The sequence below is a fragment of the Hyperoodon ampullatus genome (assembly GCF_949752795.1).
Source record: "Hyperoodon ampullatus genome assembly, chromosome: 2".
Taxonomy (NCBI): domain Eukaryota; kingdom Metazoa; phylum Chordata; class Mammalia; order Artiodactyla; family Ziphiidae; genus Hyperoodon; species Hyperoodon ampullatus.
In genome coordinates this window covers 73,865,704-73,891,586 of record NC_136915.1, presented here as the reverse complement: position 1 = coordinate 73,891,586, position 25,883 = coordinate 73,865,704, and positions in this window count along the sequence as shown.

Below are 25,883 nucleotides of genomic sequence, written 5' to 3'. Positions count from 1 at the left end.
CAATTCCAGTTGCATGTAACATACAAAACCTGAAAGAAGAACCATTTCAGAATACAGATCTAATTGAAATGCAATGACATATAAAAAAAATGTCTACATCTCCTAAAGGAGAAAAAATTAGAAAAGCTTCACTTTTCAAAGTTATAAAATACTCAGAATTTTGATAATCACCAAAAGTGACCTTCCCAAATTTCTTTAAAAAATGTCAAAGATCTAACCCCTATGATTATAAAGTGGAAAAGTTTGTAATCCTTCTGTAACCAAATTGAACTTAAACAATAACCAGCTTATAATGGAAATTTCAGGCAGAGTCTATCATGGGTTATCTGCAATTAAATTTCAGTCAAAGAATTAGGCTTCCAGAAGACTAGAATGCCAGAAGATGATGTTCAAAGGAAATGAAAGAAGTTATCAGAGAAGGGAGTGAGATTGTATATTGGTTATCAACAGTAAACATATAAATGTACATACAGTGATAGAAGGCAAAATTTCACATATGAATCAATAATTTAAAAATTGAAATTAATACCATATATTTAGGAATATTATATTTAATTTTAATTTCCACAGAAATGGATTTAAGGCTATTCAAACAAACAAAATATCTTTCAGAGATAAGGGAGACATGTGGCATACAAAAGATTGAATTGCAGTCAAGCAAATCCACTCAGGAAGCAATATTAAAAACCACTGTATAGGGCTTCCCTGGTGGCACAGTTGTTGAGAGTCCGCTTGCTGATGCAGGGGACCCGGGTTTGTGCCCCGGTCTGGGAAGATCCCACATGCCGCAGAGTGGCTGGACCCGTGAGCCATGGCTGCTGAGCCTGCACGTCCGGAGCCTGTGCTCCGCAACAGGAGAGGCCACAACAGTGAGAGGCCCGCGTACCGCAAAAAAAACAAAAAACAAAACAAAACAAAACAAAACACTGTATATTCTGTACCTTCCACATTTGTTTAAGTTCTCAGTTCTTTCATTATTTTAACATCTATGTTAGAAAGAATTCTCAATTACTATAAAATTACCAGCAGATCAAAATCCTGGATATAAGACAAACAAGTTTATGAGAAACTTGATAATAATGATGCTTTTCTAAAGAAAAACTCTTTTTGAGGATTTGGTTTTTCATTTCTTTTTTATTAATCTCTAAGGTTTCCATTGAAATTTATATCATGTCAACAATGAACAGCAAAATGATATAGCTATTTTTTTCACCTCATAACTTTCATGAGTAAAACATTCATCTTTCTTACTAAAGAAAGGGAAGAAAAGAGACACTACCTTCACAGTAATTCTCAGTTTTTTCTTCATGTTACTTTGCATCAGAGTACTCAATACTCTATATTGACTGTATATAGACTATAATAGAAAAGATAAGGATAAGGGCTTCAGATATTTTGTTAGATTATAAGAATAATCATTTGCTCAAGTTTCATCACACCACTGTTTGTAAACACAAAGTATTTTCAGGTATAGCTCCGATGAAAATTTTAGTTGAAAAGAGTCTGCCTTGGTTTGCTAAGTTTTCAATTTTGTTCCAAATGAATGAAAACCATACAAAGCACTTATAATACTCTCTTTCTTGACCATTGATCTGGACATAAAGTATACTAGAAAATATTCAGAGCTGGATGTTGATATACAGTGGTAGACTCCTGTAAATAAGCATATAAATAACACTATTTAACTGGAAAAGATACTCTATGAGCCAATTGGTTTGAGTCATTTAAATACATTACACTGTGCCTGCCTCTTGATAATTATCCCAATTAGATTGGAGAATCATTTATCAGGGTGCCAATTAAGTGAATTCTATGCTTTCTGGGACTTAAAAAGTCTAAATTAAACAGATCAAAAAACTCATATGTTTATGGGCACTTTAGTTGACTCTTGATCATGCAACATGGCAACAATTTAACCAGTGTTTCTTACTCCATGTACTAGGGATATAGCTAGCTAGGGGCATATTTTATTCATTGTTTGTTCTGCTATTTAAGTTTCAAAGTAAAAAAATTAACAAAAAATATTGGCTTGAAATCTTAATTTTAACTTTGTTTAAAAACTGATTTCAGAGAACATTTTCCTTTTAGCTGATACTTGAATTTAGAGGTTAATTAATTTAATGATTCTTGGGTTGGTAGACATGTAATTATGATTGATTGGAAATGTGATTTTTTTGTGTGACACATTTTGCTCAGAAGATAGAGGAGACTGAGTTAAAAGTTAACTGACATTCAATAACAATGGAAAGTGACTTTTTAAATCCTTATAATAAAAGTGTTGCTGAAATCCTTTTAGCTAAAGACGTCTTTGCAACAGTTTTTTAGATTATGAAAATGAAAGAACTTTTCTAAAGTGGTTTTCTAACATCTAATAAAGAAGGGAGATGTTACTTAAGTAACTATTGTAATCACTCTCTAAAGAGAAGGGTAAGAAATTCTACCTAGTTATGCTATGGGTGGCTCTATATAGTCAACCATTCAATGTAGGGCAGGGTACAGCAAAGATGTGGTAGAGTATACAGCTTTTCACAACTCATCCCTGATTTATTTTTGTAGAACTGACCTTACAACATTATAACTATATAATAATAAAAACACGAGCAATAAAAACTATTCTGAGACAGAATAGTTTTGCTGAAAAATCTCCAAGCCACTCTTCTGTGGCCAGTATCTTTTTACACAAATGTTTCACTGTTACATTAACATGAAATGTTCATGTTGGTCAAAGAAATCCCTTAAATTGTTTTAAAAATGGGCTTTGATGTTAAGTAGTCAATTAAGTGATTATTTCATACTCCAACTAGCTCTTTTTAATATCATGCAGATCAACACTGTGTCAATGTAGTGCTTTTTCTGATAATATTATTCTGCCAAAATATATTCTGTTTGTGTAGAGGAGTTCTTATACATTTTTGCAATGTAATAAAGAGGTATTCACATACTGGGGAGAAATAAGAATTAAAATCTTCCCTGAATATGAAGTGACATATATGATGAGCAGATATGAGAGATGTCTTTAAAGGTCACTAATTGAAAATACGTTTTATAATTCAAGTTGTGAGAACTTAACATGCATCGTAATAACTGATGAAATATCTGAAGAAATAACTATTGCACAAGAGCCAAAATAATCAAATAATAATTTTAAATCTTGAAGTCAAGGTGCCAATAAATCAATTCTAAGTTATATACAGGCAACTCAGTTTATCTGCAAAAGTCAGAGAGAACCTATTATGCTTAATCACTATCCTTGTAAACATTTCTTTCTATATTTATATACTCTTAAGAGTTGTACCAATAAGAAAACTCTTAAAATCAATATACTTAATAGCCATAAGGACAAAAGACTTAAGTTAGTTTTTAATCAATTTAATGCAGTTTAACATACACTTGAGGATCTACTATGTGCAAAATATTGTCCTGAGAACCTAAGTGGGTGTAACATGAACATGAAGTATTTCCTACTCATAGCAGTTTAAAACATCAGAACTGGGATGGGAAAAGTCCATATGGGGGTATATTATAGAAGAAGGTGAGTACCAAAGAATAAAATGGTGTAAGAGTTTTTCCCAGAAGTAACAATCATCTTAAGTGGTTAGGAGAGATCAAGAATAATATCCAAAAGGAAGTAGGTCTCTGTTTATTCATCCATTTATTCATAGCCAAGAGTAGAGAAAATTTGGACCATAATGAGAAAAGAGCATATGGTTCAGACTTGTTGAAGCGTAATGCGAGTGGTAGAGAGAAGTGGGAAATAAGGCACCAAAGATAGATTGGAGTTGTTAAGTTGGAGGGCCTGGAGCACCAGGTTGAGAAGCACTAGCCAGAAAAAGTGACATTGCCTCTTCCATCATGGAATAGATTATGGTAAAAAGTTATATGAGAGACTCATGTTGAAAGATGATATAGAGAACATGATGTGGTCTTTTTTATTTATTTATTTTTTATTGGAGTATAGTTGCTTTACAGTGTTGTTAGTTTCTGCGGTACAGCAAAGTGAATCAATTATATATATACATATATCCACTCTTCTTTAGATTTCCTTCTCATTTAGGTCACCACAGAGCATTGAGTAGAGTTCACTGTGATGTGGTCTTTAAGGAATTAATTTAATCACCAGTCATTCACTGAAGACCTATCATGTGCCAGGACTATTATAATTGTGAAATGTACACCATGCCTGCTGGCTACAGATATAAAAAGTAAAGTCTTAGCCCTCGAGTACTTCAAAAACAAATGATATAGACACACAACTGAGGAGGCAGTTAAAGTGCAATGTAAACACTCTTAGAATATGATTGGAAACCAAGCGGTGTTTTGGTTATCTACTCTTGTGTAGGAGTAGACCCCCAAATAGTGCTGTTTTTGGATGAATTATCCTCCTCAATTTACATGTTGAAGTATTAACCCCCAGAACCTCAGAATTTGACTATGTTTGGAATAAAGCCTTTAAAGGAGAAATTAAGGTAAAATAAGGTCATACTGGAGGCCCCTAATCCAATAAAACAAGAGTCTTTATAAGAAGAGAAACTTAGGATACAGACACATGGAAAGAAGACCATGTGAAGACAAAGAGAAGCCAGGGAGAGAGGCTTTAGAAGAAATCAACCCTGTCGGCAACTTGATCTCAGACTTCTAGTCTCCAGAATAGTGAGGAAATAAATTTATGTTGTATATAAGCCACCTAGTCTGTGGTATTCAGTTATGGTAGACCCAGAAAATATGTACAAGTGGCTTAATACAGTAACACTCATTAAATTTGCTCTTGAATCTAGGCATTGACTAGATCAACTAGCAAGTTCTCACTTGTGGCTTCTCATATGATTGTACCATTGGGGTCTCTCTCTCTCTCTCTCTCTCCCTCGTCTTGTGGTCTCTCCATATGGCACTCCACTCCAAGAGTATCCAGAATTCTTACATGGCAGCTGAAGATTCCAATTGCAATTGTCCTAAGGGAAACCAAAGTTACAAGGTCTTTTATAACCTAGTCTCAAACGTCACACAGATTCACTTCTCCCGAGATGTATTTGTAGAGATAATCACAAAGTTTCTCACAGGTTTAAGGGAAGGGATATATACTTCACCCGATGATGAAGATAGTGTCAAAGTATGTGAAAATGTTTTTAAAACCACTACTGTCTGCCCTCTGAGTAAAAATTACTTACATTCTTCCCACATGCTTAATACACTCACCCCTTCCCAGGATCCCACTAAAGTCTCATCTATTATGGCATCAGGCTCAAGCTTGAGGTCCAGAGTCTTATTATTTAAATCAGGTCTGGATGTAGATGAGGTCTGTGATACAGTTCATTGGATATATAGCTCCTTGAAACCCATTCTGCTAAATCTGAAGCCCTACAAAGTAAAGAGATAATTATCTGTACCTCCCACTATAAATCCAAAATACCATAGCAGGGTGGCAAGTATAGGATAATTGCTACCATTCAAAAAGGGGAAAAGCAAGGGACACACAGCAGTTACTAGCCTACAGCAATTCTGTAACCCAGCTGGTCAGATGCTGACAGTTCCTTCTGTCTGGTACTGACTCTCCATGGCTCTTAGTTCTGCCTTCTGAGCTCTTGGTTCTGCAGCCTGAATTATCCTTCCTCTTCCATAATGTGTAGCCTGTGTTTTCAGCTGAGTTGTTTTCTCAGTCTTCTTGCTCGAATAAGTTTAGGAGTGCAAAAATCCCTTCTTATTTTGTAATGTTTCTGCTCTTACAGTCCAAGCTGACAGTGTTATTCCACGCATAACTCTTAAAAATATTGGGTTTTCATCATTATTCAAAACCCATATCCATACAACACCAGAAGAATGACTCATCTGAAGCCTGGAGGATCTGTCTCCAAGAAGGCTCACTGTCAGCTGGAAAGCTCAGCCATGACTGAGAGCTGGGAGCTTCAGTGTCTGTCACCATGGGCCACTCTACATGGCCTGAGCTTCCTTGGCTCAGTATCAAGGGTGACCATGCTGAGAGAGAGAGAGTGCCAGATGGATGCTCTATCACACTTTGTCACTTAACCTTAGAAGTCATAAAACTTTGCTTCTGCCCTACACTATTAGTTGAGACAAAGAGACCACCCAGGTTCAGGGGAAAAGACATAGATTCAACTTCTTGGTGGAGGACAGGTCAGGTACTAGAAGAACTTTGGGGTCCAAAAATATTGTTGTGGGCATTTTTGGAAAACACATTCTGCTAAGTGAACTTTAAGGAGGAGTCTCTGTCCCCGAATGAATGCACAAATCAAGAAATGCTTGAGAGAAGGAAGTATTTTAGCCTTTTTATATTTAGCTATATAGTTGAGTATTAATAATAAATCAATGTTAAACATTTTAAGGAGCTTTTTAGGCTTCATCTCATTTAATGTTTACAATAATTTAAAGATGTAGATGTTATTATCATTATTTTTGATGGATGAAGTAACTGAGCCTTAGAAACACTATTTAATTTGTTATTTAATTACTGAAGCTCACACTACTATGGTAATTCTTAGAGTATGTTCAAATGTTGATAGAACAGATCCTATACAGATAAGGATATGAATGTGTTCTAGGAAACATGGATAACTCCAGGAATAAAGTTCTTGCATTGGCAAAAAAGGGATGTGATCCAGTGTATAACTGGAGAGTCTAACCATATTGAGAGCAAGTTTGTTAGTTGCAACAGGTGGCAAGATGAAATTTATGGGTATAGATGGAGATAATACAGTAGATTTTGTAGTGATAAGAACAATTGTTTATATTATGATTGCTTCCATTTTCTCAGTGAAATAAGAGGCAATACCATCAGCTGAGGCATGGTTTTTGAAGTTTGACCATTTAGCCATTATGAAATTGTCAAGTTTGAGAGTGGAGAATGGGACAGTAAGAGGATGGTTTGGCAGGGTTCAGGATCCACTTGAGGTTTCTGGTCAGAAATGTATCTGAGAGCAGTCAACAGAGTTGGGGATTTTTCTCCAGCCACAGACCACTGGATTTATATGCAAAGTAGAAGGAGAGTTTAGATTTAATTAGGGTTGGAATTTTCCAGATAATTATGAAAGAAAGAAAAGAAGGGAAATACATTGGGGATATGTATAAATGAATAATTTAAACTATTAGGCTCACAATCAAACTAAAAGTAAAGCAGGAAATGAGACATGTTGGATAAAAAAGGGGGGGTGGAGGTCCTAGTGTAGTGAAAGAATTTTTGGAATAAAGTAAAATAAACTTCATAATCAATACACCTAACCAAAGAGATAAGTGAGTGTCTGTAATGTCAGTTCCTGAACCTTATTCTTACCGTTTCTTTATCTTTACTTCCAAATGAAAAGTGTGCAATTTTGAGGGGGAGCTCTTTCTCTCCCTCTGCATGCTAGAAGTATGGGGGAATTAACACCCTCATGAACAGACCTCAACCAAAGACTAATGGTGGGTAGTATTTAAATACTCCAATTTCCTCTCCCCAGTGGTGAGACAAATCTGAAACATGTTCTACACCATTTCCCAGATTTCCCCAGTTGGATTACTCTTCAGTTACTCGGGTGGCAATTTGCTTTATAATACATGTTAAATTGACCCTATCCCTTCCCCGTTTTTACTTCCTCACTCTCCTACTGGTGTTTCCTGAGATCGTCTCACAAATAAACTAATTATACTCAAACACTCATCTCAAGGCCTGCTTCTGGGGGTACCCAACTAAGAAAACCCTAGTCCTCTAGAAAACCTTAACTAAACACCTCCTTTGAGATCCTATCATAGCACTTATCAAGATGTACTTTGTGACATCTTGCTTGTCCTTCTCCCCATTAGCCTGTGTTCCCTAAGTGAAAAAAATACGTTTTCATCTTTGTACTACCTTATCACTGTTTCTATTACATAATAGGGTCAAGTTACATATTTAGTAAATTTAATTGGATGTTCAATAAAAAGTTGATGATTTTTATTTTTTATTTTTATTTTTTAAATCATAAATACCTTATATTTATATGTTTATATGATGTTTATATATCATATATATTTTTTCTTATATATTTATATATTTATTTTATATTTATATCATATGTATATCATAAATACAAGGTGCTGAATAAATATTCATAGAATAAATATTTTTGTGACAAGAAATTTCATTTAAAAATGAGTTATTGCTGGGACTAGATTAAACTGATTTTTAAATTGGAAAACGAAAGCACAGTAATAAAGCTCTTATATTTTTTTAAATTGTGATTTATTACCTAAGTAACTGCTATTTATATACTTGTTCGCCACTACTAATTACTTTACAAAGTTCAATTACTACAATGGCTAAAATATCACAATCATTGTGTAACTCTGCCACAAGTCATAGTAGCTGTGGTACGGATACATTTGTGAGGAAGCTCATTTACATTTGCAAATCTCAACAACTGTTCAAGTATCTGCTTTCTAGCAATTAGGCAGCTGCTACTTAAAATCAATAGAGGCAAACTCTGGTTATGTGTGTTTTGGAAACTAAGTGCTGTCTGTTGTGGCATTCTGGTACTTTGCAGTGTATTAATGAAGCCACTTTGCTTCATGCTGTTGTATCATGGCTACTTGGCATCCTTTCCTCCTCAGCTGGCTATTGCATTACTTCATCTATTTTCTTTGCATCCTTTGTGTTATTCACAGGCTTTGACTTTGAATAGTTTTGAATTTCTCTTTTCAAGCATTAGTTCACAGTCTTTAAAATGTATAGCTATGGAGACTGACCTGAAATACGTTGGACAATTTATTACCAAAACTATGTGTGAAATACTTAGGAGTTCTATTTGAATTTCCTAAACAGTTGGGGAATAAGTTTCATGTAGGGCACAAGGTATATATGGTGAAAACTGGTAGGCTAGTGGACATGAATGGACTAAAAAGATAACTGCTGTTATACTGGGCTTCCGTACAAGTAAAACAATCAGTTTTGAGTGATGAGTTGTAACTTATTGTGTGCTAATAACTAAAATATGTACGAAACACTCATATCAATTCTCCTGTATGTATTGCCTTTGAGATTTTATAGTTTATACTTAATGCCAATTTTTATCTTAATATGTTTTTTATATAAGAAAATTGGCTGAAAAACATAAATGCTGAAGTCAAACTAAATACTGCTGGGATACTGCTCTAAAAAATTTTAAAGGCACCACACTGTTTCATACCATGCACCTTTGCACATGTCAGTTTTTGTCTCAAATTCAAGACCTTCCCTCCCCCGAATTTCCTGCCTCTCACCCACCCTAGGAAATTCTGCATTTCTTTCAAGTCTCTACACAAACTTCACCTGAATCTCTCAGGCAAAGTGACAGTCCATCCATCCTCCTTGATCCCACTGTATTTTGCCCATGGAAAGCAGAATTACATATGCCATGGAATTGCTTGTTTGAAGGGCTTTAGTAGGATGATAAATGTTCAACCTCACAACTTCTTAACTTTAAGTATATAACTGAAGAGACAATATTGTACTTTCTCATGAATTCTCACTCTTCTACATCATTAGACTAACAAAAATTTCCAAATGCATTATTTGCAGATCTGTCTCACAAAGTCTCCTAATTCATTCTGCTTTAATTCAGGATGTAATGCTACTATGTTCCTCTATAGCCTTTGGGCTGTATTACTTAGGACAATCTTGTAACTCTTTTTCTCTATCAGCCAAAGTCTCATAACTTTTCTCCTGTATCTTCACCCCTTTCTCTAAGGCTGCCATACAAACTATCTTACAAATAGAGCTGTAATGAGAGGCAGACAGCAATTTCTTTTCTGCTATAATCCCTGGAAGTAGTTACCACTGAAGTAGTTTTGGTTGATGCTAATACAAAACCAGTCTTAATACTCATCCCAATAAAATGAGATACTATTTGCTGATAGAAAAACTTTTAAAAATATACAGAATGTATAGACCAGACCCATCTTAGATATTTGATTATATCAATGTCTGTAGTTTTCCTCCCTAAATCAAAGTCAATAAAACATTAAGAATTTAAAAGAAGATGCTACATCTTTGCTTCTCATTGTGCAAGAAGTTATATTACATTGGCCATTGTAAAAGTAAAATTTACTCTACTGAATCATAGAGTTGCCTTGGGTTTGGGGAGTTTAATGGTTTAGAGACATAATCTACTCAAAATATGCTAATTCTTCATATCATTTTTTTAAAGGTAAGGATGTATGCTTATCTTGGAACAATAACTATAGTCACTGGAAAATGACTCACTTTAAAATTCTTCTACTAGTTCTCAAAAAAATAGATCTATGAAATATATAGAATTGAGTGACTAAAAATTATTGTTTACTGTGCTTTAGAGGTAAATAAATTTGAGTTGGTCTAAGAGATTTTCTGGGTTCAAAGAGTTAAGGTCTTCCACTAATAATGTCATTAAACCCAAACACTTAAATTTGGATAGTGTTTGGATAGTTATTTGTGATAGAAATAATTAAATTCAACTAGAAAATCATAGAAATGAGAAAGTATCATTTAGGTATTTGTTAACCAAATTGTCTCTAATGCTTACATTTATCAATAGTTGCAATTTGGAAAGTATCTGATTTAAAATATGTCCATTTTTGTAATCAGCTGCTCCATGAAAGGGCTGAGACTGATTTGCTGAAGACTTTGAGTGTTGTCCATCAGAAATGCAAATGTGAAATTATTTATAGTTATGATAAACCCTAGAAACAAAACAATGACTCTTATCAGCAGATAATTTGAAGTTTTCAGGAACTGGGGATTTGGTTTTTGAGGGTCCACATAAAAGGAAAGCAGAATTATTACTCCAACTGGATGTATGCTTATCCAGCTTATTTGAAGTGTAAAAAGTTAATAAACATAAATCTCAATTAAACAGTCTGGAGACCAGAAGGGAGAATGCTTATGTCCTGTGATGACTGTAGGGTCCAGCAGAAAAAAGAACGACTTCTTTTCTTTCTTGGCAAAAACTCAGCCGATGGAAATCCATGGACTGTTTTTCTACTGTAGCCCTCCCCACTTCCTTTCCACCTCTACAAAAGATTATCCATCCCTTGCTTCATGAGCCTCACCATGGTTGCAACCCCCAAACTGCAGTTTTCTTCTGACACAAATAAACCCATCTTTGCTGGAGAAATATGTGGCAGTCTATTTGTTTTAGGTCAACAGCAGTCATAACCAGTCTTCTTAGAGACTTTTTAAAATCTGAGTTTCCTTAAAAGTCTAAATATTTCTATAGCATGAAGCATTAACTTTTTTGTGCATGTGTGTGTGTGTGAATTAGATTGTATTGGAATGTAAGTGGGTGTTTGGCTTCACTATGTCCACTTCGATCCTGGCACCAGCCATACTATCCAACTTGCCACTCTCTCCAACCTCAGCAGCATCCGGTTTCTTTTAAGCTTATGAGCCTGGTTGACAAGGTAATTCTAGTTTGGGGGAGCTTTACATAATTGAAACACCAAGTTGGAAATAAAAGTTATACATTTAGTTGGATTTAGTTGGCAAAAGGTTGATAGTAAAAGGGAAATGTATGAGGTAGTAAAGACCACAGTGATTATTTCAAGTACAATTTAAGTTCCCCTAATTTATTTTTTTAATTTTTATAATTTATATTCATTTTATAGTTGATTTATAGTTGATTTACAATGATGTGTTAGTTTCAGGTGTACAGCAAAGTGATTCAGTTACACGTATACATCTATTCATTCTTTTTTAGATTTTTTTTCTCACATAGGTTATCACAGAATATTGAGTAGAGTTCCCTGTGCTATACAGTAGATCCTTGTTGATTATCTATCTTATATATAATAGTGTGTGTATATTCATCCCAAGCTTCTGATTTACAGATAACAAAAACAAACTTATGGTTACAAAGGGGGAAATGTGGGGAGGGAGCAATAGATCAAGTTCACCTAATTTAAGCCTTGAGGTAACTATTAAGGATTGTGAGGGTAGATTCATTCATTCAACATTTGCTAAATGTTAGGCATCATGCTAGTTGTTGACAATAGAAAGATGGATAAACTGTGATTACAACTGTAGAGGCTGAAAGCCAGGGATTGGTAGAGGAAGGGATGGAAGGGAGAAAATACTCAAATATTTTGTTGCACTTTTGTATTTACATATGTATGACAAGGTAAGAGAAAGACACTTTTTAAAAGATGTGGTATTGCAAGATTCACATGTACCCTGGGAACTTATGTAGTTTAGAGATGGGAGTTTCTCTGTAGAAGGAAAAACACTGGTGAAGTCATGGAAACTTTACCTAATCTGGTGTATCTAAGAGTAATTACAGATGATTACTATGGTTGAAGCCAAAGAAGTTACAGAAATAGGTAATATTAGACAGCTAAATATGTGCACCTGTCACAAAGAAGTTTAACGACAATGCTGTACCTCCAAGTATGAGTATTTAGGCTTTCCCTGATACATGAGGCTCTTTCAGAAATTAAGATACCTCCTCTCTGTATCCTCATCTTCTAAATGTGTTGGACCATTGAAAATGACTGGTGAATAAACATGTCAAGTAGTCTGTTTAAAAAATAAGTTAAGTATTGGGGCAGGAGACCATCTTCCTGAGCGAACTGCAGGTGGCATGTTGTTGATAGAAGGGCAGACATGGCAAAGGTCAGCCAGTGTTAAGGTAAACCCCCAAATCAGACATTGACTTGGCTTTCACCATTGGCAAGCCTCCCAACCAATGGCCATACACGGCCCCTAGACTGGCACCAGAAGTGTCCCTGATTTCTCTCAATGCTGACCACCTCTCACTGCTCTCAGCCACTGTTCATTCCCTCTGCTCCAGGTTACCAATGTTCTAGAAGACCACAACTCCTCATTATTCCACACTGTCTTCAGTCTTGGTGGTATTCTTCCCCTATCTCTCCAGGAATGTAGGCTAGATTTCACTATAAACTCTGATTCTTTAAGGTTTCCCAATATGATCTTCAATCCCTAATTATTGATTATTTTCTTCCACTCTGTTCTTCCAGTCTTCCTACCATACCAATGCAAATGCTTTTGCATAACTAAGAGTAAATTGCTTAACGGGCTAAAAAAAGAAAATAATAATAACTAATATGCAAGATACTATATACAAATCCTAGTTCATGGAACATCTTTTATCCTGAAGCTATTGATGAGCCATTGAAGTATTTAAAGAAAAAAAAAAAAAAACAGAATAAGAGTGATTTGCTTCTTAGAAAGTTTCCTCTGCCTAAAGTGTAGAGTGGATGGAGGTAGAGCCAGATTAGAGTAGAGGAACTGTGGGGAAACAATTGCTCAGACCAAAGAGAGAGAAGATAAGGTAGAAACCGAAAGCAGTTTAAAAAAGGATGGGGAAGAGCTTTATACTACAGAGATGTTAAGGAGACTTGGAAGATATATTTTTGGGGAAACAAAAAGGAACACATAATAATAACAAACAAACAAAAATTAAGATGGTCTTCAGGCATAAGGAGCTGAGTGGTAGTGTCATTGTTAGAAATGGAATACAGAAAACGTCATTTGTCAGAGCACAAATTATTGAATTCAGTTGTGGACAAATTGAGCTTGTCCAGGTTAAGATATCTTGATAGATAGATAGATAGATAGATCTAGACCCAGATCAATATCTATATGTATCTATAGTTCAGCAGAGGACCTGGACTAGAAATTCATATTTGGTTATCACCTACATGCGTATGACAGCTGGTGCTCTGGGTGAGAATGAGAAGAGGAAAGAAAAGCTTATAGATTGGCATAGCAACAGTGATAGAACTTTTCCTCTCTTCTCTGTTACCTCCTCTATAGCATTATGAATGTCATTAATTAAATCAACTTTTCCTACATTCCTAAGTCTACCCTACTGGGATTTAAGAAGGAAAGCTTTTCTTGATACAGTGCTATCTGTGAGGGATTTTTACATCAATATCTAACCAGAACACTAGACACATGGCTCTGAAGAAAAGATGTGATCAAATGAAATGTGAGGTTTTACCTAAATTGAAACTTTCATAGGTCTATCAATGTGGTCAAATATAAATTGACTGTTGATATTAGGGGTTTTATCAAAGCAGAGGTTTCTTCCTGCTTTGCCTATAATTTCATTGCCATTTGCAGTAACAAAATGTTCAGGATCAACCTTGATGAAACATGTGTAGTATATATTTGAAGAAGATTATCAAGTATAGAATTAAACATAATTGAGAAATTGGATAGGTATACCATGCTTTAAATGAAAGGACTGCATATTTAAAGATATATTTTTATTCCAAATTATTACATTTATTTAAAATACTTTTATTCAAAATGGAAAATAAAATAATTTTTAAAATTTTGAAATTATAATTTTAAATTTTATGGCAGTAGAGCTATTTTTCAAAATAAAATTGAAGGAAAAGCAAGACCTATCAGACATTATATATGTTACAAAATTATAAAATGTAAATGAGCATAACATAATTAGATACACATAAGTAACACAGATTATATATATGAGGATTAGATATTTTTCTCCCATACAAAATACTACATGTCATAGAAACATCATAAACCAGTGAGCAAGGGAAGAATTACTTAATACAACTGTTTTGTTAATCAGTTTGTTACTTAGAAAATAATGATATGAAATGGAAAAATTCAAACATGAATTTACGGAGAAATAAAAATAATTTATTAAACTTGTGCTAACAACATTTTTATAAACTTAAATATATTAGAATAGATTTGAGGTACATAAAATTAGAAGTTATTCAAAACAGAATACAAAGTTAAATAATACAATTAAAAAGTTCACACTAAGAGAATATAAATGTTATTAACATGAAGATTTCACAGATCAAGTTAAGAAGTCTTGTAATCTCACTAGATAATCAACCAATGGATATGACCTAATGTTTAACGAAAGAGGACATACAAACGGTTAATAAACATATAGGAAATTGTCGCCCTTATCAATGTTCAAAAGACAAATAAATTAAAATAAAAATTTTAATTGTAGGCAAATTAAACATGTAAAACTGTAGTACAAAATGATAAATTTGTACCCAAGTAAAATGCAATAAAAATTATCTTAGGAACAATTTGGGATAATTGTGAAAATTCAAAATACTTATACAATTTGATCTGATAATTCCACTTCTGGAAATCTTTTATAAAAATTAATCATAAATTTTGAAATAAAGCAAAACAAAAAAATAAAATTGGCAGAAATATGGACGATAAAATTGTTCTTAATAATGAGAAGTAAAACAACCCATAATGGCTAATTTTATGTGTCAACTTGACTAGGCTGTGGGGTACCCAGATATATGGTTAAACATTATTTTTGGGTTAAACAATATTTCTACTGTGAAAGTATGTCTAGATGAGATTAGCATTTGAAACAGTAGGCTGAATAAAGCAGATTGCCCTCCCCAATGTGAGTGGCATCATCCAATCTACTGAGGGCCTGAATGGAACAAAACTGCAGAAAAAGAGAAATTATTTCTTTCTCTGCCTGACTACTGAACTGGGACATCAGTGTTCACCTGCCCTTAGACTAGAACTTGCACCATAGGCTTCTCCTGGGTCTCCAGCTTGATAACTACAGATCATGCACCTTCTCAGCCTTCATAAGCATTTAAGCCAATTCCTTAAAATAAATCCATCCACCTATCTATCATCTCCCTTACACAGCCTTGCATTCTGTGTGCTACCGATTCATCCATATCACTTCCTCCATTCATCTTGTACCTTCAAAACCCATTCTTGGTGTCTTACCAGTACATATTTGCAAGTTATTATAGCTCTTTTGGGGAAACAATCCCTTTCCTCCTAGAAGAGGTACAGTAGTTTACTGAACTTTATACTAGCTGTTAGTTACAAGTGATGGGGGAAGGTGGAAGGAAATCTTAAAGAAGGTGATTATCATCTTGGGAAGCATTCATCTCAGTAGAGTCCTCTGCAAGTTCTCCAGGAAAAAGAAAGCTATTATCCTTTAGAAAGGGACATGAGCCAGATCTGCAGCCTTGGAGGGTTCTGGGAATCTGATTATTCAAGATTCTCAAGGTTATCCATGCAGGTAGCTGGGGACCATTCCTTTTATATCTAGACTCTTTCTTTAGCATGGGAGACATATCAAGACTGGGAATCAAGCCTTCTCTGTAATTCAGCTACTCTGACAATTAGGTCCTTGATATGTTTTTTCCTGATTTGCCCTCCAGTTGCAGGAAATAAGGGTCTCTTTAAATATTATCAAAAATATCCTTAATCCTCACTCTGTGCTAAAGGTATCTGTTGGCTGATTTGAGTCTGTCATTTTTATTTAGCACATTAATATAATTTAAAAATGACTAAATAATTTCAGTCTTCATAATTACCTTGCTGCTACATATCTCAAATATCAAAGATATTGTATAAATCAGTAATCCTCTCCCACAGATATTTCATCTCAATTCGCCACCTGTGAGATGCTTACTAATAGTTATGCTACAGAATGCAAAGGATTATCACCATCCCCCCAATACTAGCAATGCAGTCATTTTTTGCTATCTGACTGGCCAGTGACCCAACCCTGGAGTACCCTCTGAGGATCTGTTTCCTAGAATAATTTCTAACTCATTTAGTGGGGTTCCCCTTAGAATCAAATCCTGAGAGGATCCTGTGCACTCTTTATTTTTGGGGGGAAGTACAAAAATTTAAAAAAGCAAATGAATATGAAGATGATACAGAAAAGGAAAAGCAGCATGTCAAGTTATTATTAAACATAATCTCCGGGGAAGCTCTGGGAAAAGGTAAAACACATACCTCAAAATTATTCTGGCCAAAGGTTAAGGAACTAGATTATTGATATTCTTGAACCCATTGGTTAAGGGATGTTCCTTAATTCACAGACATTTCTGGTCACTTATGCACTGGTAAATATGGCACTGGAAATATTGGTCGGCCTTCCAACAAAGATGGCAGTGTTGATGACAGGAAGTTACGTTGGCACTCACAGAAGAGAGGAGGGATCCAAAGCTTCCGGGCAGAGAATCGACAATGATAAAAATTGTTGGATGTATTTTGTTACTTCTTCTTTAAATATTGCTGAATTAGACATACTCTTAAATTTCTGGGTAAAATAAGTATTTTTTTTGTAAATAAAGAAGCTAGACAATTCTGCTAAATTACTTCAAATATAGGTAATAGACCAATCAGTATAAACCTTAGTCATAGCAAATGGAAAGACAATAGTGTCAAAACACCCACATAACAGAGTTGTTGCAAGAATTTGTCTATTCAAAAATTAAAGTATTTAATATGAAACTATTTTAAAGAAATTATTTCAGATTAGTGATCTCTTTTCGTGGATTAATGCTTAACCAGTAATAACTAAACCAGTAAAAATATTTAAATGTAATGCTGGGAAAACTTTTGATTGGAAATTCAATAATTGGTTCACATCACTGAGAATAACACTACTAGTGGTATTTAAACCAGTACAAAACTTTTTTTTTAATTATTAACAAAGTATTTATCAAGCATGTACTATGTGTCAGGCACAGCTCCAGGCATTGAGGATACAGCAGTGAATGAAACAGACAAAAATCCTTGTCTTTCTGAAGTTTACACAACCTTCATTTGTAGATGTAGCTTCATGGTAATTACACTTAAGGGTTCAAGTATCTGATTATTTCATTATAACTTCTAGTGCTGTTATGTCTGAGCATTTATATAGAGACATAATAATTTTATTATACTTTGTCTTTATTCCTCCTTTATCCTGAACTTAAGGCCTTGTATTTTTTTAAAAAAAATATGTTTGTAAGTATTATCTTTGAGTTTAATTTTGGGATCGTAGAGGAAACATTCCACAGTATTTATTATAAAAAGAGGCATTAAATGATTTAGTTGATAACAACTTCATTAAAGTACACACATTGTAAATGTCAGGAAAATGATAAAGTCCTTGAGATCAATCATATGAATGCTGACCTGAGAGCTTTTGAAGATTCTAGAGTAAGTGTCCTTGTATCTTTTAAAAAATGTAATGTCCACTACAAATAAATATGCTTTGTTTTATCACTAAAAAATAAAAATAACAAAAAAACCAAAAAAAAAAACAGTATAATATCTATGAAGTTTCTCAACTAGAAAATATCTCTTTTCTCAGTTACACTTCTGAAATATCAACTCTCCATAGCTCTCTGGTGGGGAAAGTATCCAACCTTGCATTACAAGTTCTCCTGCTCTCCTTCTTCAGTAGCAGATTTAGTCTGACAACTCCCAAGTCTCTCTCTATGGGTCAGTTTTCTTACATACGTCAAGATCTGCTCAATAATTTCACAACTGGTGGTCTCCACTTGCATATTACATGGTCATTTCAAATCCCTAACTAAACACATTCTGATTTCCATTCTCAAATTTACACTCTATCTTCTCTCTGTGAGTGGCATGAGGATATCTACTCAGTTGAATACTGAGACACTGAAGAGTTATCCTAGATATCTTCTCACTCACACTCACCCATCTATCTCCTAATCTCTGAAATTCTCCTCAGTATATTCCTAGTGACACTACACAGTTTCAGAGAGGCATCATTTCTAGCCTAGGTGACTAAAAAAGCTTCATAAAGTTTATCTTTCTCTTAGTATCATCTGGTCTTGTCTATTTCTAGTCCATTTTTCTCTCCACAGGATCCAGATTAATCATTCTTGAAAGAAAATCTGGTTATGTCACATTCACATTAAAATATCTTCAAGGGTATTACATTGTCCTCTGGATAAAATTCAAAATCTGAAATAAGATTAGACTGGATTCTTCAGTCTCTGTTTTCTCCAATTCTAATTCTCTACTCATAACTCCTGCCCATTATTCAGGCTTCTTTCAAGGTGTCACTTCTATTATGGAATCATTTCTGGTCACTCAACCTGTCCTAGCATGTGTAACTTCCTATGTGCTCTCAAAGACTCCTATCCTACTGCTTTCACAGTGCTCATCACAAAACATAGTAATTAATATTTTGTTTGCCTCTCTAGCTTCCTGTTTTGTACCTCTGTATCCTAATCCTAAACACAGTAGTGGGTATAGTAGTTGCCCAAATATGTTACTGAATTCATAAATAAAAATTATTACTAAATAGTAATGTATATTCAATGGTAATATTTTATATTTTTGAAAGAGTAACTTTTTGTAGTTAAAAGACTTCATTTCATTGAGAAGTTTCAGGTTCACAGAAAAATTGAGAAGAAAGTACAGAGTTCCCATAAAACCTCCTACTTGTATCCTCCTATTATTAATATCTTGAATTATATGGTACATTTGTTACAGTTAATGACCCAATACTGATAAAATTATTACTAAGCAAAGTCCACAGGTTACATTATGATTTATGCAGATTTACATTTTTTCCTTGTTTCTGGTACTTTAGAATAAATCAGAAAAATTGCATTTTGTACATTATAAATATAAAATGAAAATTCTGAGGATTTGGGCCAAAATATGGGCAAACACTGGTGATGTTTATCTAATATACTTATTTCATTAAACAAATATTTATTAAGTACTACAAATATATGAAGTGCTGTGCTAGGTTCTGAGGATTCAAAGCTGAATAAGATATGCCCCTTCCATTACTGAGCTCCCATTCATTTGTGGAAGAGAGGAGAAATGAGTGACCTAATTACCTGATGGCAGGTTAGTAGGTGCTGTGGTGGGATATTCACAGAATGCCACTTCAATAAAAGATAAAATTTCAAAACATTAGACTCTCTGTGGAGAAGATGACTGGGGAAGGTTTACCAGAGGATATGATAGCTTGAGCTGAATGTTGAAATTTGAATAGGATTTAGTATTTAGTAGATGAACAAGGAAAATGAAATCATTCCAACTGGAATAACCGCATGTGTGAAGGCATGAAGTCTAAAAGAAAAGAACATATTTTGGTGGCTAAAGAAAAGGGGAACAGATGTTACAAAGCAACAGAGAGAGGAATAAGTCACTTAATGAAAGATGTTCATGTCTAAGCTAAGATGTATGACATTTATCTTCAGAAATAGTAATTTAGAGTACTATGTTTGGAAATGAGATTATAATTTTAGTTTTATTTAAAAGATTACTCTGTATTGGTAGAATAAAAATAAATTTTAAAATATGAATTCATAGAAATGTACATATATGATAAAAATTTTACCATAATCACTTGCAGGATAAATATAAGATAAATAATTCTCAAGTCACTACAGAAAAAAAGACTAAAGAAGGTTTGAGTAATTTAGTTAAAGCAGTAAACTTGGGGTAGAAGGATAGCGTGAAATATTAAAAGTATAAAAAATAACAGAAGTAAGCCCAACTGGGACTTCCCTGGTGGCACAGTGGTTAAGAATCTGGCTGCCAATGCAGGGGACATGGGTTTGAGCCCTGGTCCAGGAACATCCCACATGCTGTGGAGCAACTAAACCCATGAGCCACAACGACTGAGCCTGCATGCCACAACTACTGAAGCCCATATGCCTAGAGCCTGTGCTCCGGAACAAGAGAAGACACCACAATGAGAAGCCCATGCACCACAACAAAGAGTAACCCCACTCGCCACAACTAGAGAAGGTCCACACAGAGCAATGAAGACCCAATACAGCCAAAAATAAATAAAATAAATAAATAAATAAATGAAAATAAAGTTACTTTAAAAAACAAAAGAAGTAAGCCCAACTGAAGATAAATGTGCTAAACCTCACTACTTAAAAGCTCTTAGACCACAAAACAATGAAAGTATATGAAGACCAAAAACTAAATAACACAAATAGAATAAAAATAATGTGATATGAGAACAATTAAAAAGCAATAGTGGAAATATCAATATTATACAAATGATCATGGTCATTATCAACATGATTATAATCATCATAGCAATTTTTATTTACCATGTTGCCAGATACTATATAAGGATTAAAGGCACAGTATAACATGAACATTTAATCACCAAAAATATTTATGAGTCAAATAATATATTACTGTTTTATGACCTAACATATGATCTATCCTAGAGAATTTTTCATATGCACTTGAGAATATTTATTCTGCTGCTGCAGGATGGAATGTTTTGAAAATGCCTGTTAAGTCCCTTTGGTTTAACGTATAGTTTAAGACCAATGTTTTCTTATTGATTTTCTATCTAGATGATTTTTCCATTGTTGAAAGTGAGGTATTGAAGTTCCTTACTATCCTTATATTGCTATTTATTTTTCCTTTAGTTCTACCAGTATTTACTGAATATATTTAGGTTCTCCTTAGTTGTGTGCATAAATATTTACAAATGTTTTATTCTCTTGGTTGATGGTACCCTTAATCATTATATAATGACATTTCTTGGCTCTTTTACAGTCTTTGCCTTAAAGTTTTTTTTTTTTTCTGATATAAGTCTAGCTATCTATGTTTTCTTTCGATTTCTGTTCTCATGGAATGTTTTTCATCCCTTCATTTTCATTTTGTGTGTATCCCTAAGGCTGAAATGAGTCTCTTATGATTAGAGTATAGTTCAGTCTTGACTTTTATCCATTTGGCCACTCCATGTCTTTTGATTCAAGAATGTAGTCCATTTAAATTTAAAGTATTATTGATATGTATGGACTTACTGTTACCATTTTGTTAATTGTTTTTCTGGTTGTTTTGTAATACCTTTGTTCTCCTCTTCTTCCCATTGTCTCTTCTGTGGGATTTGATAATTTTCAATAGTGGTATGCTTAGACATCTTTTTCTTTATTCTTTGTGTATCTGTTATAGGTTTTTGCTTTGGGGTTTTCTTGGGGTTTATATAAAATATAACAGTCCATTTTAAGTTGATAACAACTAAAGTGTGAAAACATACTGAAACTATATGTTTTTACAGTTCCAGCCCATGTTTTATGTCAAAATTTACATTCTTTATCTTTACATCTTTTTTTTACAGTTTTTAATCTTTTTAAACTCTGTATACATTAACAAACTATTATAGTGTGGCTATTGTTATTACTTTTATCTTTTAACCTTAATGCTAGACTTCTAAGTGATTTACCCACCATCTTTACACTACAATGCTGAATTTAGAGTATTCTGAATTTAGCTACATATTTACCTTTACCAGTGATATTTATACTTTCCTATAGTTTCTTGTTACTAATTAGCATCCTTTCATTTCAGCTTGAAGAAGTCCCTTTAATATTTCTTATATGTGCATGGGTTTTCTCTGGGCTTTCTATCCTGTTCCATTGATACATATTTCTGTTTTTGTGCCAGTACCATATTGTCTTGATTACTGTAGCTTTTTAGTTTAGTCTAAAGTCAGGGAACCTGATTCCTCCAGCTCCATGTTTCATTCTCAAGATTGCTTTGACTATTCGGAGTCTTTTGTGTTTCCATACAAATTATGAAATTTTTTGTTCTAGTTCTGTGAAAAATGTCAGTGGTAATTTGATAGGGATTGCATTGAATCTGTAGATTGCTTTGGGTAGTAGAGTCATTTTCACAATGTTGATTCTTCCAATTCAAGAACACGGTATATCTCTCCATCTATTTGTATCATCTTTAATTTCTTTCATCAGTGTCTTATAATTTTCTGCATACAGGTCTTTTGTCTCCTTAGGTAGGTTTATTCCTAGATATTTTATTCTTTTTCCTGCAGTGGCAAATAGGAGTGATTTCTTAATTTCACTTTCAGATTTATCATCATTAGTGTATAGGAATGTCAGAGATTTCTGTGCATTAATTTTGTATCCTGCTACTTTACCAATTTGATTGATTACATCTAGTAGTTTTCTGGTAGCATCTTTAGGATTCTCTATGTATAGTATCATGTCATCTGCAAACAGTGACAGCTTTACTTCCTCTTTTCCAATTTGGATTCCTTTTATTTCTTTTTCTTCACTGACTGCTGTGGCTAAAACTTCCCAAACTATGTTGGATAATAGTGGTGAGAGTGGGCAACCTTGTATTGTTCCTGATCTTAGTGGAAATGGTATCAGTTTTTCACCATTGAGGATGATGATGGCTGTGGGTTTGTCATATACGATCTTTATTATGATGAGGAAAGTTCCCTCTATGCCTACTTTCTGCAGGGTTTTTATCATAAATGGGTGTTGAATTTTGTCGAAAGTTTTCTCTGCATCTATTGAGATGATCATATGGTTTTACTCCTTCAATTTGTTAATATGGTGTATCACATTGATTGATTTGTGTATATTGAAGAATCCTTGCATTCCATAATAAACCCCACTTGACCATGGTGTATGATCCTTTTAATGTGCTGTTTGATTCTGTTTGCTAGTATTTTGTTGAGGATTTTTGCATCTATGTTCATCAGTGATATTGGCCTGTAGTTTTCTTTCTTTGTGACATCTTTGTCTGGTTTTGGTATCAGGGTGATGGTGGCCTCATAGAATGTGTTTGGCAGTGTTCCTTCCTCTGCTATATTTTGGAAGAGTTTGAGAAGGATAGGTGTTACCTCTTCTCTAAACGTTTGATAGAATTCGCCTGTGAAGCCATCTGGTCCTGAGCTTTTGTTTGTTGGAAGATTTTTAATCACAGTTTCAATTTCAGTGCTTGTGATTGGTCTCTTCATATTTTCTATTTCTTCCTGGTTGAGTCTCGGCAGGTTGTGCATTTCTAAGAATTTGTCCATTTCTTCCAGGTTGTCCATTTTATTGGCATAGAGTTGCTTGTAGTAATCTCTCATGATCCTTTGTATTTCTGCAGCGTCAGTTGTTACTTCTCCTTTTTCATTTCTAATTCTATTGATTTGAGAGTTCTCCCTTTTTTTCTTGATAAGTCTGGCTAATGGTTTATCAATTTTGTTTACCTTCTCAAAGAACCAGCTTTTATTTTTATTGATCTTTGCTCTTGTTTCATTTCATTTTCATTTATTTGTGATTGATCTTTATGATTTATTTCCTTCACTAACTTGGGTTTTTTGTTGTTGTTCTTCTTCTTTCTCTAATTGCTTTATGTGCAAGGTTAGGTTGTTTATTTGAGATATTTACTATTTCTTAAGGAAGGATTGTATTGCTATAAACTTCCCTCTTAGAACTGCTTTTCCTGCATCCCACAGGTTTTGGGTTGTCATGTCTCCATTGTCATATGCTTCTAGATTTTTTTAAATTTCCTCTTTGATATTTTCAGTGATCACTTGGTTATTAAGTAGTGTATTATTTAGCCTCCATGTGTTTGTATTTTTTACAGATCTTTTCCTGTAATTGACACCTAGTCTCATAGCCTTGTGGTGGGAAAAAGACACTTGATACAATTTCAGTTTTGTTAAATTTACCATGGCTTAGTTTGTGACCCAAGATATGATCTATCCTGGAGAATGTTCCATGAGTGTTTCAGAAGAATGTGTATTCTGTTGTTTTGGGATGGACTGTCCTATAAATATCAATTAAGTCCATCTTGTTTAATGTATCACTTAAAGCTTATGTTTCCTTATTTATTTTCATTTTGGATGATCTGTCCATTGGTGAAAGTGGGGTGTTAAAGTCCCCTACTATGACTGTGCTACTGTCAATTTCCCCTTTTATGGCTGTTAGTATTTGCCTTATATATTGAGGTGCTCCTATCCTGGGTGAATAAATATTTACAATTGTTATATCTTCTTCTTAGATCGATCCCTTGATCATTATATAGTGTCCTTCTTTGTCTCTTGTAAAAGTCTTTATTTTAAACTGTATTTTGTCTGATATGAGAATTGCTACTCCAGCTTTCTTTTGATTTCCATTTGCATGGAATATCTTTTTCCATCCCCTCACTTTCAGTCTGTATGTGTCCCTAGGTCTGAAGTGGGTCTCTCGTAGACAGCATACATATGGGTCTTGTTTCTGTATCCATTCAGCCACTCTGAGTCTTTTGGTGTGAGCATTTAATCCATTTACATTTATGGTAATTATTGATATGTATGTTCCTATTCCCATTTTCTTAACTGTTTTGGGTTTGTTATTGTAGCTTTTTTCCTTCTCTTGTGTTTCCTGCCTAGAGAAGTTCCTTTAGCATTTGTTGTAAAGCTGGTTTGGTGGTGCTGAACTCTCTCAGCTTTTGCTTGTCTGTAAAGATTTTAATTTCTCCATCAAATCTGAATGAGATCCTTTCTGCGTAGAGTAATCTTGATTGTATGTGTTTCTCCTTCATCAGTTTAAATATGTCCTGCCACTCCCTTCTGTCTTGCACAGTTTCTGCTGAAAGTTCAGCTGTTAACCTTATGGGGATTCCCTTGTGTGTTATTTCTTGTTTTTCCCTTGATGCTTTTAATATGTTTTATTTGTATTTAATTTTTTTTTTTTTTTTTTTTTTTTTTTTTTTTTTTTTTTGTGATACGTGGGCCTCTCACTGCTGTGGTCTTTCCTGTTGCAGAGCACAGGCTCCGGACGTGCAGGCTCAGCGGCCATGGCTCACGGGGCCAGCCGCTCCACGGCATGTGGGATCTTCCTGGACCGGGGCACGAACCCGTGCCCCCTGCATTGGCAGGCGGACTCTCAACCACTGCGCCACCAGGGAAGCCCTGTATTTAATTTTTGATAGTTTGATTAATATGTGTCTTGGCATGTTTCTCCTTGGATTTATCCTGTATGGGACTCTCTGTGCTTCCTGGACTTGATTAACTATTCCCTTTCCCATATTAGAGAAGTTTTCAACTATAATCTCTTCAAATATTTCTCAGTCCCTTTCTTTTTCTCTTCTTCTTCTGGGACCCCTATAATTCAAATGTTGGTGCATTTAATGTTGTCCCAGAAGTCTCTGAGACTGTCCTCAGTTCTTTTCATTCTTTTATTCTTTATTTTGCTCTGAAGTAGTTATTTCCACTATTTTATCTTCCAGGTCACTTATCCATTCCTCTGCCTCAGTTATTCTGCTATTGATCCCTTCTAGAGAATTTTTAATTTCATGTATTGTGTTGTTCATCATTTTCTGTTTGCTCTTTAGTTCTTCTATGTCCTTGTTAAACGTGTCTTGTATTTTG